The 15064-nt window shown below is 44.1% G+C and overlaps 1 long non-coding RNA gene across 1 annotated transcript in view; it reads right to left on the bottom strand.

The window, feature by feature from the left end:
- LOC137300006 (uncharacterized) overlaps positions 1 to 15064 on the bottom strand; it is a 33929-nt gene that overhangs the window by 3952 nt on the left and 14913 nt on the right. The gene's annotated exons all lie outside the window — the stretch shown is intronic.

The raw sequence follows: 15064 nt of genomic DNA, 5'->3' as shown, positions 1-15064 counted from the left end.
TTCAAAATCCTCTAATTCCATGAATAATGGGAGTATGTAGGAGTATAACATGTATCTGCTGTGTAATGTTGGGAGTCTACCATGAGGGTTCTTCACCCAGGGAATACCTAAAGACTGGTATGTTGGGTTTGGCTGAAACACGCCACTGCAATTCAGGCCTCTCCGAGTATATACTGGAAGGTCAATTCACCACCTTCCCGTCCTGTATCTGGATCAGTAAACCTCAGATCTCGGTGCAAGAGTAGTTCACTTCACATTTAGTTCCAGATTGAAGCTAAAAAGAGGTTTTTAAAGAAAGGGATGTTGAGGCTTTCCCGAAGGACTTGTGGGTAAAGTCACCACCAGGGTGCAGTACTGAGCCACACAGTTCAATTCCTGGCCTGCGCTGAGTTACCTGATCTCAGCCAGAACACCACTTGGGACATTACAATTGGCCTTCAAATCCCCTGGGTTAGGGAGGAGAAAATTCAGCCCATTCCCACTCCTGATTGGAGTTTAGGAACGGAGGAGAGAAAATTGGCTAAACAGAACAGGCCTATTGCACAGAACTGGCATCAAGACCTCCACAGTATTTTGGAGACAGTGGCTCCGACATTTCCCTGAGGGGTTCCACCGGTCTCTTGCAAGAGTTACAGTGGGAGATCAAGAGAACCCCCTCTGAATTTCGGGGCCGGTGTCCTCAGTCGAAGCTGTCAAAGGTGGACCTGTCTAGGACACTCATGAAGATACATAACCCATTTTGTATCAGTGATGAAGCTGAACACATCATTATAAAGGTCACTCAGTCCCTGATAGCCAACGCAAGCACCTACCATTGGATAAATCTGTTTTTACATCTCCATACTATTGTACTATATTATTTTTTACTTTTTATGACGGATATATCAAAAGTAGATTGCACTTAGAAATCTAAATTGTGGCATTATTTCTTGCAGCAGTAATTCCACTTGTTACAACAATTACAGATCAGTGTAAATCCTTTTCTAGTTGTACATGAGGTTGTAAATCTTTCTTTTAAATTATCATTAAGTATTCACTTCAGTCTCATTCACATCAACACATGCTGTTTCGATGTGACTAAAAGAGGATCTGGATTAGGAAATCCAGAGTAATTATGCACTTGATTTGACTGCACGCAGCCAGGCTGTGTGGACTTCAGGGCAGAAGGGAGAATGTTTCTATCCTGTTTACTTGGCACTGAGGTAGACCATGTGCACTCAGAGCAATGGGAACTGGGTCATGCTGCTGAATTGGTATCCCTGCAACTAAATGGGCTGGTTTGAGCTGGAACAGATGAAGGAGTGTCAAATTGTGGCTGATAATGCTCCTGTGAAGCGCCTTGGGACAATTTACTACGCTAAAGACACTAGACAAATGCAAGTTGTTGTTGAGTGGAACAGACCGAATCATACGATAACTGGTCGTAGAGCGTAACCAAGGTAGAGATGGTGCAACTTGGGTTGATTGAGTTACAGCCAAAGGGAGAGAGATTGCACCTGTAGAGACAGACAATTACCAAATGATGCCTGTTCTGTTCAGTCCCTGCAGATCTATATCCAGTATCTGTTCCATAGAATCTGCAGCAAAACTAGGAAATAATATGAATTAGTGCATCTCTGACAGGCTTCCAGTTGTGTTAAAATGAACCTGTACCTGTGACCTTTTGTGAATGTAGGTGGATGCAACATGGAAACTTGGACCTACCTATCTGGTTTGAACTCTGGTCTGTTGGTGGGTTGTAACTGAAACACAGTGAAGTACGGCTGAGGGAGGAACTGGCCTAAGAAAATTGAGTTGAGGTTAAAATGGGGAGAGTGAAGTAAATTTGAGGGTACAGACAGAATAAGGGAGGCTCAGGTAGAGTAGGTGACCCAGAGAGAATTGAGTTGAGGTTGACATAGACTTGCTTGACCTGTGATGAAGTATTCGTATAAGACATCTCAGGTAAGTTTGCAAGGCTCTGTTTCCTGGCATGAAGCCTTGCCAAACAGGAAGTGCAGGTTGCAGAATCGGCCCTATGGTGTTACAGCCCAAACTCCGACCCGTACTCCCACTTGTCAGGCTCCAAGTCGGGAGCAGAACCTCACAAAATTACTCCTCCAGTTTGAGGAGAACATCTGTGCAGGAGATAATGGGAGCAAGAAGACTACAATGTGTACATCACACATAAGAGAGTGGGAGCGTTGGAAGCTTTAATGAGGTACAGGAGGGACCCAGGAAGAGTGAGCTATAGCTGAGATGGAGAAGGAGTGTTTTGCAGTGTTCTCTTCATAAACATGTTGATGCATCAGGTGGAGATGCCTGTTGTTTGGTAAAGAAAGAGCAGTAGTCAACCAGAGCACTCAAAAGACACCTCGCTGTATTTAAAATGATCTACCATGAAAGTTCTTAACCACATATAGGCCTGCACTTCTTTAAAAAGGGAAAGAAAGAACAGTTTGAGTTGGTGGTGTGGCTTATTTGCATGATCCATTTTTTTTCTGGGGCAGGTCTTGAGTTAGGGGTGTGGCTTACATGTAAGGGCAGCCTATATACCAGTCGTTATGGTATTTTATAACTCGTTTTGTAAATATTTTGTGGCATAGGAAGCCAATTACAGTACCCTGAAGCAGAAAGATGTGATCTGGTGGTTAGTTTATCCTGGCCGCTCTGAGCAGATACCACAGTGCAGCCCATCAGTCCCATTTCCCTGAGTACCCCAACGTAACCAAGTCGTGCCTACGTTGGTCCCAGTGGAGATGTTCTCCATCTACACTTTATCAAAAGCCATGTTTAGCAGTGAGGGGAGGAGCAGAGATCTCCTGCACCACTGATTTTTTTTTTCTTTGCATCTTTTCATATTCAGAGCAAATTCCCCATGTGCACAAACCCCGTTCAAGACCCAAAGTGTAAACTTAAAAGACAACAAGCGTGTATAAATGGATTGTAAAAGAAATGCATACATTATATTTCAGAGATTATAAAAGAACGTGAATGGATAATTTTTTTATGCACTAATAATAAATGTCTGTATTTCAAAGAAAGCTTTGCTGTGCAATCGATGGGATTATTTAATATCACAGAAAGTGTTTACTTGTTGTAAATGACTCCTTTTTTAAAAAATTCATCCCTAACATTTTAAATAAATACAAAAGATTTGTTTTTGACTTGCCTTGTTGAAAACACTGGATTGCAAATAATCTTTTGTTTCGGTTCCTAAGAATTATATAAAAATTAATGTGTTTTCTTAAAAAATATTATTTTTTTAAGGTTCTATTTTACATATAACAGTCTACTTGGCAATTAATGTAGTTACTGATTATGAATCAGATTATCATGTAGCCATTCCAGCTCACTTGATTAAAAACAAAATGATCACTTTTTTAATTAGCGGAGGGACTGGAGGAGGTGTCAGGAAATTATCACAGGCAGTTTCCGATGGTTCAAAGCTGTTTTTTCTCACGGTCTTTTTAACTACTTGGATAGGGATTTAATTTTCTCTGGTGGCTCCCTGGCTAAGATATTTGAGTAGAATTATTTTGTGCTATTTTAAAGCAGTGTTAGCTTGTTGAAATGGTTCACAAAGGAATTCTACACATCCACAGTAATCAGTGTGCTATCAGGGGCGAGTTAAGCTCCTTCATTTGTTAATTGTATTTGAGAATTGTCCAGTGCATTTGGGCCATTCAGTGTTTTGAGTTAGCAATGATTGAAGCACCAACTCCTAAGAATACAATTGCCAGAAAATTGAAGCACAATTTTTTTTCAGAACGGGTTTGTAGTTGTAATTGTCGTTAAACGAGGCTGATGGAAGCTCAGTTGTTTATGTACTTGCAAGTCAAACCACTAAACTTTACTTTTCTCTGAAAGCCGTGAAATTATGCTGCCCAGATATTAACCTACAAACTAATTCGTTTCAAGTCACCATCAAAGTAGTGGACAACGGAATTTCATAATCACACAGTAAACGCTTGCCAACATTCGCAGAGTATAATTTCAAGGCCATTGCGAACAGTAGGGGGTCAATTGAATGCACTCTGAAGATGAAAAGTAATGTGTGATTTTATAAGAAATATTTTTACAAATGATCCAAATAAAGGGAACGGCATAAATACATAGCAGGTTATTGAGCGCCTGAAAGATGGATTAAAGTGTTTGATGGGACCCTTCATCAGAAGTGAAGTTCCAACTGAAAGATTAAACTGTCTTCCTCTGGTCTACCAGCTGTGTATTTCTAGAGTCCAGAATTTTTATATTCTATTTGAGACTTCACAAATTATAGTTTATGTATAAACATAGATCAGAGGTTTTAAAAGAAATATATATTACCAACAAAAGGTAATTAAGGGTATTAATTCAAGGCTGGAACAGAAGCTTTTATGCCAGACTTTGATCTCAAATGATTGACAGGGATTTGATCTTTAACTTCACTTTCCAAGTTGATGGCCATTCTAATTCTCTCTCTCAGTCCTGTAGTGGGTAAGAATCTCTACGACATTATTTAAGCTGATAGACCCATCGGCGTCTCAGAGAGTCTCAAGCATTGAGTGCACTTCAGTGGCCACTGCAACCACTGTTTAAACTTGCTATTTACTGCCTGAGAGATCCACTTGTTCTGGTCTAGTGTCATTGTACTTTAGAAAAGCACATTTTTATTATGAGAACTTCTCATGTTTTATTGCCTCTTACAGAGACAGCATTGTAGGGTTCAAAACCCCTTTGAAACAAAAAGATTTGGAAATCTGCAAACACAGTAAGGTGGTAAACTGTATTCTCGCAAATCCTGTTTTTCCTTCACTATCGCTGATTGCATTGGAGAAGTCTGAGTTTCAGGATCGAAGACATTGTACTGCAGATAGATATCTAGATTATTAAATAAATAAGCTAGATGGATAATATTGAACTTAAAGTGTTGTCAGGCTTTTAAAACACATAGGCCTTTGGAAACACAAGCTTTTCAACACAGCAGGGAGTAATGTAAGAAAAGGCAACAAGGGGATACATCAAAGGCTTCGGATCAGGAAGGCAATGATAGGTGTGAAAAAAACATGGGCCTCTCATTCCTATCTGGTAATCTGTTCAAAGAACTGGGATTTGTAAAACATCAAATAATATTGCATCCAGCATATGGTCAAATGGTATAAGGAATGGATTTGAAACCACTGAAGCAAACAAAACTGGAGCCGTCAGGACCATTAAGAATGTCTGTGCATAGAAATGAAAGGGGCTATCACTACATGAAAGGCCATAAATAGAGACAGTAAAGGGGCCTATTACGTTCCACGGTTCGAGCGCATGGTCTTTTCTACATCAAAGGGTCTCCGGTCACATGATCAAACCTGAACAGTCATTCATTGAGGTATGTTAATGATTGAGGCATAGCAACAGGGAGTGATTGGATAAAAAGAATGATACTCCCCAACCCTACATCCTATTGGTAAAAACAATATAAAAGGAAGAGTTTGAGAGAAAAACAGCCTCTTCACCACACGGCAGTCACAAGGAATGCACACTGCAGTCGAACATCACACATGAAGAAGAGGAGCTCATTGACTGAAGAGCTGATCAACCTTCAGGCCCGATGAGCAAAATCCTTGGTTTAAGGTTGTATATATTACATGATTTGCTTGATGTGTGTATGAATTGTTAAATCATTACATAATAACATTGCGAATTATTTATAGAGGAAAGTCATATGTATGGTTTGATTTTGCTTCATGAGTGCTCATATGAATTATAACATCATTAAATAATTACTTTTGATTAACAAAACTACCATGAGTGAGGGTGACTTTCTTTGCTTGACTATTCATCCAGTTCCAAGAACCACAAGAAATAAGGAATACCCAACAGTATCTCTTCTTAATTAATTCTCAGGATGCGGATGTTGCTGCCAAGGCCGGCATTTATTGCCCATCCCTAGTTGCCGTTAGAAGGTTTTGGTGGGCCACCTTTTTACAACTGAATGGCTTGTTAGGCCACCTCAGAGGGCAATTAAGAGTCAACCACGGTGGTGTGAGACTGGAGTCACATATAGGCCAGACTGGGTAAGGTTGGCAGGTTTCCTTCCCTAAAGGACATTAGTGAACCATCAACTTCGTGGCCACTTACTGATACCAGCTTTTGATTTCCAGATTTTTTTAAACTGAATTCAAATTCTCCAATTGCCACAGTGGGATTTGAATTCACATATTCTGGATTATTAGTCCAAGCCTCTGGATTACTAGTCGAATAACATGACTGCTGCACCACTGTGTCCTTATTTTTTACTGGACTGGGCAGTTTATCCAAAGTATTAAAATCAGATGTTAGGTTACTATGTGCTAATTAAAATAGACTTTAAACTATTTAGATTCCTGCCCCACTTTGCTCCTCATTGGAGGCTTGCAGCTCCCACCTGCCACCGTGCTTCCTTTTTCACTTTGAAGGACAGGGAGTGATCTGCAACCTTTGCTGACCTCTTCTTGGAAACAGGAAGCATTGGAGAAGGGACAGAACTTTTCTTCCTACTTTTTCCTCTTCACCCCAGTTAAACAGTGTTCCCTTACTTGCCAGGCAGGTGGATGGAGTTGTGGTGCAGATCAGCCGTGATCTGGTTGGGTGGGCTACTCCTGTTTCTATGTTCCTAGTAGCGAGATCACAAAAGATGCTTTGCCGCAGAAGATACACACATTACAGCTCAACCCTCCAGATGTCTCCCTTCTTCATCTTCCAACCTCTGTCTATGATTTTACACAGCTTACACTGTTTCTAGTTGCACTGCTCCATAGGCATTTCCATTCCATAACCCATTATCCACTTTCAGTACCCGTCCCTAACACGATGTCCTGGGCCTGCTAAATATGTTTGGGTTAGAAAGGCCTGAAAAGAGATTGGAGTCTCCAGTTGGGGGTAATAAAGAGAATCCAAATGTAAACATTTGTTAACTGGCCTTAAAAGAAAGCTGTAGTAACCTTTTGTACATTGATCTGCAACTTCTTCTCCTTCAGCAGGTTCGTTGTGCTAATGAGTTCCTTCAACACAGGAGTGTATTTCAGTGTTTCACACACCAGTGCAAAGAGCTGCTTAATGTTCCTCGGAAGGTGGTGGTAACGCTTCTTGAACTGCTACAGTCCCTCAGCTGTTGGTTTCAGCCCTCTTTCAATTTTAGTTTTTTTTAAACTACAGAAATAATCTAAAATGGAATATAGTATAAGAATATAAGTAATTATTTTGTGTAAAATGATTTCCCTTACTATTTCTCAATCTTAATCTCGAACACTAGCTTTACTTTTATACTTTAAGCAAAACCCAGCTCATGTGTGATATTGTAATATTTAAAATCAAGTTTATTACTGTGCTTCTGATTAGAACTCTTGATTTATGTTAAGTACCAATTATCTTTTGAAACTATATTGTAACCACTTATACCGAATGTAGTTAAATAGGACATTGAGCAGTGTCAAGCCATTGAAGGATTCCAAGTGTGTTGATTTGATAGTAATTCTGTGCAGATTTATATTGTATTGTATTGTGTTAACCATTTTGCTGTGATAGTTTTTTATAAATTGAGCCAGTTTATGTAGAATGTAGGAATCCATTATTAAGGACGTGGTAACGGGGCACTTAGAAAATCATAATATGATTTGGCAGAGTCACATGGTTTTATGAAAGGGAAATCATGTTTGACAAATCTATTAGAGTTTTTTGAGGATGTAACCAACAGGGTAGATAAAGGGGAAACCAGTGCATGTAGTATATTTGGATTTTCAAAAGGCATTCAATAATGTGCCACACAAAAGGTTGTTACGCAAGATAAGGGCTCATGGGGTTGGGGGTAATATATTAACAGAATATAACGGACAGAAAACAGGCAGTAAGAATAAACAGGTCATTTTCAGGTTGGCAGGCTGTAACTAGTGGGGTGCCACAAGGATCAGTGCTTGGGCCTCAGCTATTTACAATCTATATTAATGACTTAGATGAAGGGACTGAGTGTAATGTATCCAAGTTTGCTGACGATACAAAGCTAGGTGGGAAAGTAAGCCGTGAGGACGACACAAAGGGCAGGATTTTAATATGTGGGCGAGATGTCATCGGGGGGTCATTTGGCACTTGGGAAATCCGAAAAAAAATCCCTACCTTTCTCCACGAGATCACAACCTAACTGATGGCCCTTAAGGTGCCTTCCGGGTTTGCTGTCTGAAAGCTACGCAGCGGGCGGACTGCACACCCGCATGACATGCTGTCAGCTAGAATGTTTGTATTTTAAGGGCCATTGATGCAATGGCTTTTGTTGGAGAAACAAGGAATTCTGAAGACGTTGGAGTGTGCGAGGAGCAAGTCTGTCCCAAAGTTCACTGATGCCTCACTTGAGGTGTTGCTGGCCAGGGTGAGGAGGAGGAGGGAAATATTCTACCCGGCAGAGAGGAGGAAGCGCCCTGTCTCTGACGCCAAGAAGGTCTGGCTCGAGGTGGCAGAGGAGGTGACCAGCAGGAGCAACATATCCCGCACTTGGGTGCAGTGTAGGAATCGCTTCAATGACCTTACCAGGTCAGGAAAAATGAATATTCTTGCTGATTCACCTGCATTCTGTGGTGCACATCACCACCTCATCCCCTCACATTCTGCTCTGTGAAGACTACTCCATCACATCACTCCTCACATCCACTTAAGGCTCATCATTAACTTACCTTCATTTTCTGAGCACTTCCTCACCTCCCTATTTGTGACCCCACCACTACCACTCACCCCAATCCTGATCCAAATGTGATGTATCTGTCTGATACTCACCCTCCGCTGCATCTCTTTCACGATCAGCCTCACCCAAAGCAATGCATTCATCGGCTGACCACTTCACCCTCACTCACTCACTCACACGTCTGTACTTTCTCCACTTATAGGAGAAGAGAGCTCAATGCACGGGAGAGGGTGAGGACTGGGGGCAGGGGGGGCCACAATAAATAGTGGTCCTCACAGAGGCGGAGGAGGAGGCCCTGGAAATCCATACCGTCGACTGTCTGTCCCTCGAGGATGCCAAGACTGGCACCCCGCAAACGTCTGGTAACAGAACTTTTAACATTCATCACACACAACATGAATTGATGTTATTAATAATTACATGTCGAACACCTCAGTATGCTCATTGCAACATGAGACATCTGTGATGATTCTTAATATCACCTTCTGTTTTCTTCCAGACCCTTCAACCGCTGAAGTGACGGGAGAGAGTGTTTCCTCAGAGGAACTCCTAGTCTCCGAGGGCGCACCGTCACATCTTAGTGAGCCATCCTCCAGCGCAGATACTCACACCTCGGTGGGTCCTAGTAGTCGTTAGTTATGATGGCACCTGGTGAGTCACCAAACACACGTGAGCACGAGCAGACATTGGTGGCAGGGGCAGCTGTGGTGAGTCCACGTCGGTGGGAATGCTCCTCTCCAGGCTCTGCTCAGCTGGACGCAGATGCTGAACCCTGGGGGCCGTCCTTTAAAAGGAGAATGATCGAGGGACAGCAGCACATTTGCGAGGAAGATGAGCCACGTACATTCTCCACAATAGCGGCAACGATGGAGGAGTCCAACTCCTGCATTAGTGGAATGGTGGCGCAGGTAAGTGCGGGAACGTCTGTGATGGAGAGAATGGGCAGCCACCATTGAGCTTCAAGCACGGCTCACAAATGAGTCCCTTCAGGCCCTGACAATGGCTGTGCGGACTCGGGGAGAACTACATTCTGCTGCCTTAAACAGGCTGACAGAGACATCAGAAGTGGCCTTACAAGGCACCATGCATATCCTTCAAGCTGCTGTCCAGCAGAGTGGTAGGAGTGATGTGGTCCTAGCCCAGGAGAGGGATGATGGTGAAAGGGGACGTGGAAGTGGGGACTCCACTCAAAGCGCTCCAGTTGCCCCCCTCTCAACCAGTTCCCGCAATGCTGCCTCCTCTCCAGGCGGCCGAGTCTGCCCCTACACAGGTGCATGTGGAGCAGTCATTGGAGGGGCCCTCACAGGCTCCAAAATCCAGAGGGCGTAGGCTTAGAACATCTCAGCAGTCTGGGCAGGGACCTGAGCAATCTGCCACTACCTCTGCTACAGCCACAGGGGATGCACCATATAGAAGTAGTAGGAAGCGAAAGGCGAAGGTTTTGTGATCACAAAGGGTATGCACAAGGGTGTTTGACGGAGTGTCATGTTTTTCATTTATATTTGTTTTTTGTTCCATGCACATTAAATCATATAATTGTCACCACCACTGCCACGTCTTGTCCATTCTTGAGTCCCTATTGTGAAAGTGCCCTTTCCTGTGCTTCATCATGAACGGTGAGCCTTGCGTTTACAGCGGGTGTATGTGTGGTTGTGGGAATGTTTTGTGCGGGGGTTGGAGTGGGGGCTGGTGTTGGTGGTGCTCGTTCCAGGTGGTGTGAGAACTTAACTATCCTCACTTTCCAGCTCTCCTTATGAGAATCTATCACATATTAGTGACTCCCTGGCATCACGAGAAGCCAGATGAGCCGCTGGTCTGCCGATGAGTTGCCCATCGTCGTCGTCATCCTCCTCCTCAATGTTAATGGCAGATGTGGATGCTACATGAGGGCATGGGGCCTCATTGACCGGTAACCCTCTCTGTTAAGCAATGTTGCGCAGGACGCAATGGACGACTATAATTCTACCCACTCTTGCTGGTGCATATTGAAGGGCTCCCCCAGATCGATCCAGGCATCAAAACTTGAGCAGTCCTATCGCATGTTCAATGACAGCCCTGGTGGCGATGTGACTGTCGTTTTACCGACGCTGTGCCTCGCTGATGGGGTTTCTCACAGATGTCATGAGCCACATCTGCAGGAGGTATCCCATGTCTCCGAGCAACCTGTCCTTAAGTCTGTTTGGTGCATGGAAGGGGGCCAGGATGTAGGACTCCCGCAGAATGGAGGAATCGTGGCAGCTGCCAGGGAATCTGGCACAGACGTGAAGAAATCTTTTCTGGTGGTCGCAAACGAGCTGAGCGTTGATGGAGTGATATCCCTTTCCGTTGATGAACAGGCCTGGCTCGTGTGGAGGTGCTCAGATTGGCGATGTCACCGGTGGCATCCTGGAATGATCCAGAGGCGAAGAAGTTGGGGGCAGTGGTCACTTTAACTGCCACGGGCAATGCGACGCCACCAGGCCCAGCCGGGAGCAGCTCTGCATGAAGGAGCACGCAGATGTCTGCGATCACCTAGCGACTCACTCTCAACCTTCATATGCACTGCTCCCCAGAGAGGTCCAGGAAACTCAGCCTTGGTCTGTAGACCCTCTCACGAGGGTAGTGCCTCCTGCGACACCGGGCCCTCTGTTGTTACCTTCTCTGCTCTAATGCAGGTCCCTGTGGCGCACCTCTGTCTTGTGGAGCTGCAAGTGGTGGAACTGCACACGGTGCCTGCCGAGGATGGTGATGTGCCTCCTATTGGTGAATGCAGCCATTGCGCCCTCCATCCTGATGTTGTCAGTTTGAGGGGGTTCAAAAATTAGGTAAATATGTGTAAACAGAACAATTCTGAGTGTGAACCAAGGATTCTCAGCCTAAACGCAAAGAACTCCCAGCATAAAGTTTGTCTGAGAGAACTGAGTGCCTTGCTGCAATAACTCACCTTTTATCCCCATCTGTCAAACAGGGATTTAAATGGCTGCCAGCTGGAACTTGCCTCTGTTTCCATGGCATGTTTCACACAGCACGGGAAACATGTTGAGGCAGAGTTGAAATTGTTTCCCTGCATCAATAAACATAAAACTCACCATTTCAACGAGTCTAACCACCTTAATTCCTGCTTTAAATATCGGCCCACTGGCATTAATTGTCAGCGGGACTTCAGGCTTTCTGAAGCACGTCTGCACCCAGATGCGTCTGGGTTGTACGTGCTTTTCGGCCGGTTGGAGCCGGGATTCCTTCCCACTCCACAAATCTGCAATTTTGATTGCCCCCCACCGCACCCAACGCACCCGGACTTCAGGGCTCAAATCGTGCCCAAAGAGTCTGCAAAGAGGTATAGACAGGTTAATTGAGTGGGCAAGAAGGTGGCAGATGGAGTATAATGTGGGGAAATGTGAAATTATCCACTTTCGTAGGAAGAATAGAAAAGCGGAATATTTTTTAAGTGGTGGGAAACTATTAAATGTTGGTGTTCAGAGAGATTTATGTGCCCTTGTATATGAAGCACAAAAAGTTATCTTTCAGGTACAGCAAGCAATTAGGAAGACAAATGATATCTTGGCCTTTATTGCAAGGGGGTTGGAGTACAAGAGTAAGGAAGACTTGCTGCAATTGTACAGGGCTTTGGTGAGACCATGCCTGGTGTACTGAGTACAGTTTTGGTCTCCTTACTTAAGAAAGGATATACTTGCCTTAGAGGTTCATTCGATTGATTCCTGAGATGAGAGGGTTGTCCTATGAGGAGAGATTGAGTAGAGTGGGCCTATACTCTCTGGAGTTTAGAAGAATGAGAGGTAATCTCGTTGAAACATATAAGATTCTGAGGGGGCTTGACAGGGTAGATGCTGAGAGGTTGTTTCCAATGGCTGGATAGTCTAGAACCAGGGGACATATCTCAGGATAAGGGGTCGGCCATTTAGGACTGAGATGAGGAGAATTTTTTTCACTCAGAGGGTTGTCAATCTTTGGAACTCTCTGTTCAGAGGGCTGTGACTGCTCAGTTGTTGAGTATATTCAAGGCTGAGATCGCTAGATTTTTGGACTATAAGGGAATCAAGGGAAATGGGGATCGGGCGGGAAAGTAGAGTTGAGGTCGAAGATCAGCCATGATCTTATTGAATGGCGGAGCAGGCTTGAGGGGCCATATGGCCTACTCCTGCTCCTACTTCTTATGTTCTTATGTACCATGTGCCGATCTGTCTTGGAGTCTGGTCAAAAGCTAGCTAGAACACCATTGGCAAGAACACAACAAAATAAACGCAGAAGCGGTTCCTTTGGAGGCAGCAAAACACCCTTCAGGAGGAGGGGTTGCCCTTGCCTGTTGTGGGTGGCACTTTGGTGGGTTCTGCCATCTTGAGCCTAGCAGTGGATGACCCGATCTTTCAGCTCATCTGTACAAGCGGAGGCATGTCATTCCTGGGCTGCACAGGCCTCCTCCGACATTGGGGGCATCCCTGGGTCAGAGTGACGGGAGATTTGGGCACAGTTACTTTAAAGTCTTGATTGGAAACTTGGATCAATCTCACACACACACACACACACACACACGAGCAGTTATCTGTTGTTGCCGATTTTTCATTGAAGTGTAAGCAGCGCAGAGTTAGCACTAAAGGAACCAGGTTGCATTGGAGAAACTGTTTTTGTAACATGAATGTAGGGTAAGGCTGAAGGATTTACAGAGACACTCCAACTGGGAGTTCTGAGGAATTACCAAGTCACCCTACTCAAACCTCTTTGAAAGAAGAAATATAGTCCACTCACTTGCCCCCATAGAAAGAAAGAAAGACTTGCATTTATATAGTGCCTTTCATGTCCTCAGGATGTACTTTATGGCCAATGAAGTACTTTTGAAGTGTAGTCACTATTGTAATGTAGAAAACACGGCAGCCAATTGTGCGCAGCAAGGCCCCATAAACAACACTGTGATAATGGCCAATCCTTTTTGGTGGTGTTTGTTGAGGGATAAATGTTGGCCAGGACACCGGAGAGAACTCCCCTGCTCTTCTTCAAATAATGCCATGGGATCTTTTACGTCCACGTTCCCCTCCAAGTCACACACCATCCCGACTTGGAAATATATCGCCGTTCCTTCATTGTCGCTGGGTCAAAATCCTGGAACTCCCTTCCTAACAGCACTGTGGGAGAACCGTCACCACACGGACTGCAGCGGTTCAAGAAGGCGGCTCACCACCACCTTCTCGAGGGCAATTAGGGATGGGCAATAAATGCCGGCCTTGCCAGCGACGCCCACATCCCGTGAACGAATAAAAAAAAAAAAAACCTGAGAAGGCAAACGGGACCTCGTTTTAACACCTCATCCGAAAGACGGCACCTCCGACAGTGCAGCACTCCCTCAGTACTGAACTGACATATTCCTATATGTCACAAAGCAACATCCGTCCACACTTATCAGCATTTCCCAAACCTCTCATCGCTCTGATGCTTTTGAAATGTTGGGCAGTCAGCAGGCATTTTGTGTGGAACTTCTGAGAGTTGACTGCCCCTTTAAGAAACTCATGAGCAGAGTTCTAAAAGGGGAAGGAGAGTCTGGGGGGTACTTTTTATATTAAATTTACTACCTGTTTTATGGAATAAATTAAGTCCTATCACCTTATTTCTGACCATTTCAAATACCATAATATTGATACAAGTGATAAAATATTTTTTCTGTAGTTTCGATATTTTATTTTCAGTTCCCACCCACACGACCTAAAAAGGGGAAGTTGTCTCTACTCCTGCAGGATATCATGTGTTTGGTTAGTTTGTTTGCTTGTTCATGCATGCTAATTTCTGCATGTAATAATGCAGTAATAACACTGGAAGGATTCACGCAATGCACTTATCTGCTACTCCATCCAAGGGGCCAATCCATGTGGGGGCAGGCTCCAGTGGGGTCCTCACTGGACATTCAAACCTTTATACTTTCCAGGTGTGGTGTGGTTCTGATGAAAGGTCATCGACCTGAAACGTTAACTCTGTTTCTCTCTTCACAGACCCGCTGAGTGTTTTCCAGCATTTTCTGTTTTTATTCCCGATTTCCAGCATCCACAGTGTTTTCCTTTTACTTTTGAGGAGTCACTGGTTAATAATGAGGTGTGAATTCTGTCTGATTTTTTTTTTTGCTTCCTAATCCAGAGGGAGGGAAGGAAGGAAAGAAAGTAAGTCATGGTCATTCCCAAAATGGGCAGTGAATTTCCCATCTGTCCCATTGAGGGAGCTCAGTCCATTTCATATGAATAAAATTGTATTATACTGTTCTTCTAGGTACGTGTTTGGCGTGTAAGTAACACCACAGTTTAGATTTTCTGCTGAGGTTAGGCCAGGGAGCTGGCATAACTCTAGCGGAATGCCACTAACAAAAATGAAACTCTGTTGCGCCAAGCTCAGGAGGTGCCAGGCGTGATCCATTGTGCCAGGCCTCCG

This window comes from Heptranchias perlo, chromosome 30, assembly GCF_035084215.1.
Source record: "Heptranchias perlo isolate sHepPer1 chromosome 30, sHepPer1.hap1, whole genome shotgun sequence".
Taxonomy (NCBI): domain Eukaryota; kingdom Metazoa; phylum Chordata; class Chondrichthyes; order Hexanchiformes; family Hexanchidae; genus Heptranchias; species Heptranchias perlo.
Note: the sequence above shows the minus strand (reverse complement) of the source record. Positions and strands in the feature narration are given on the sequence as shown.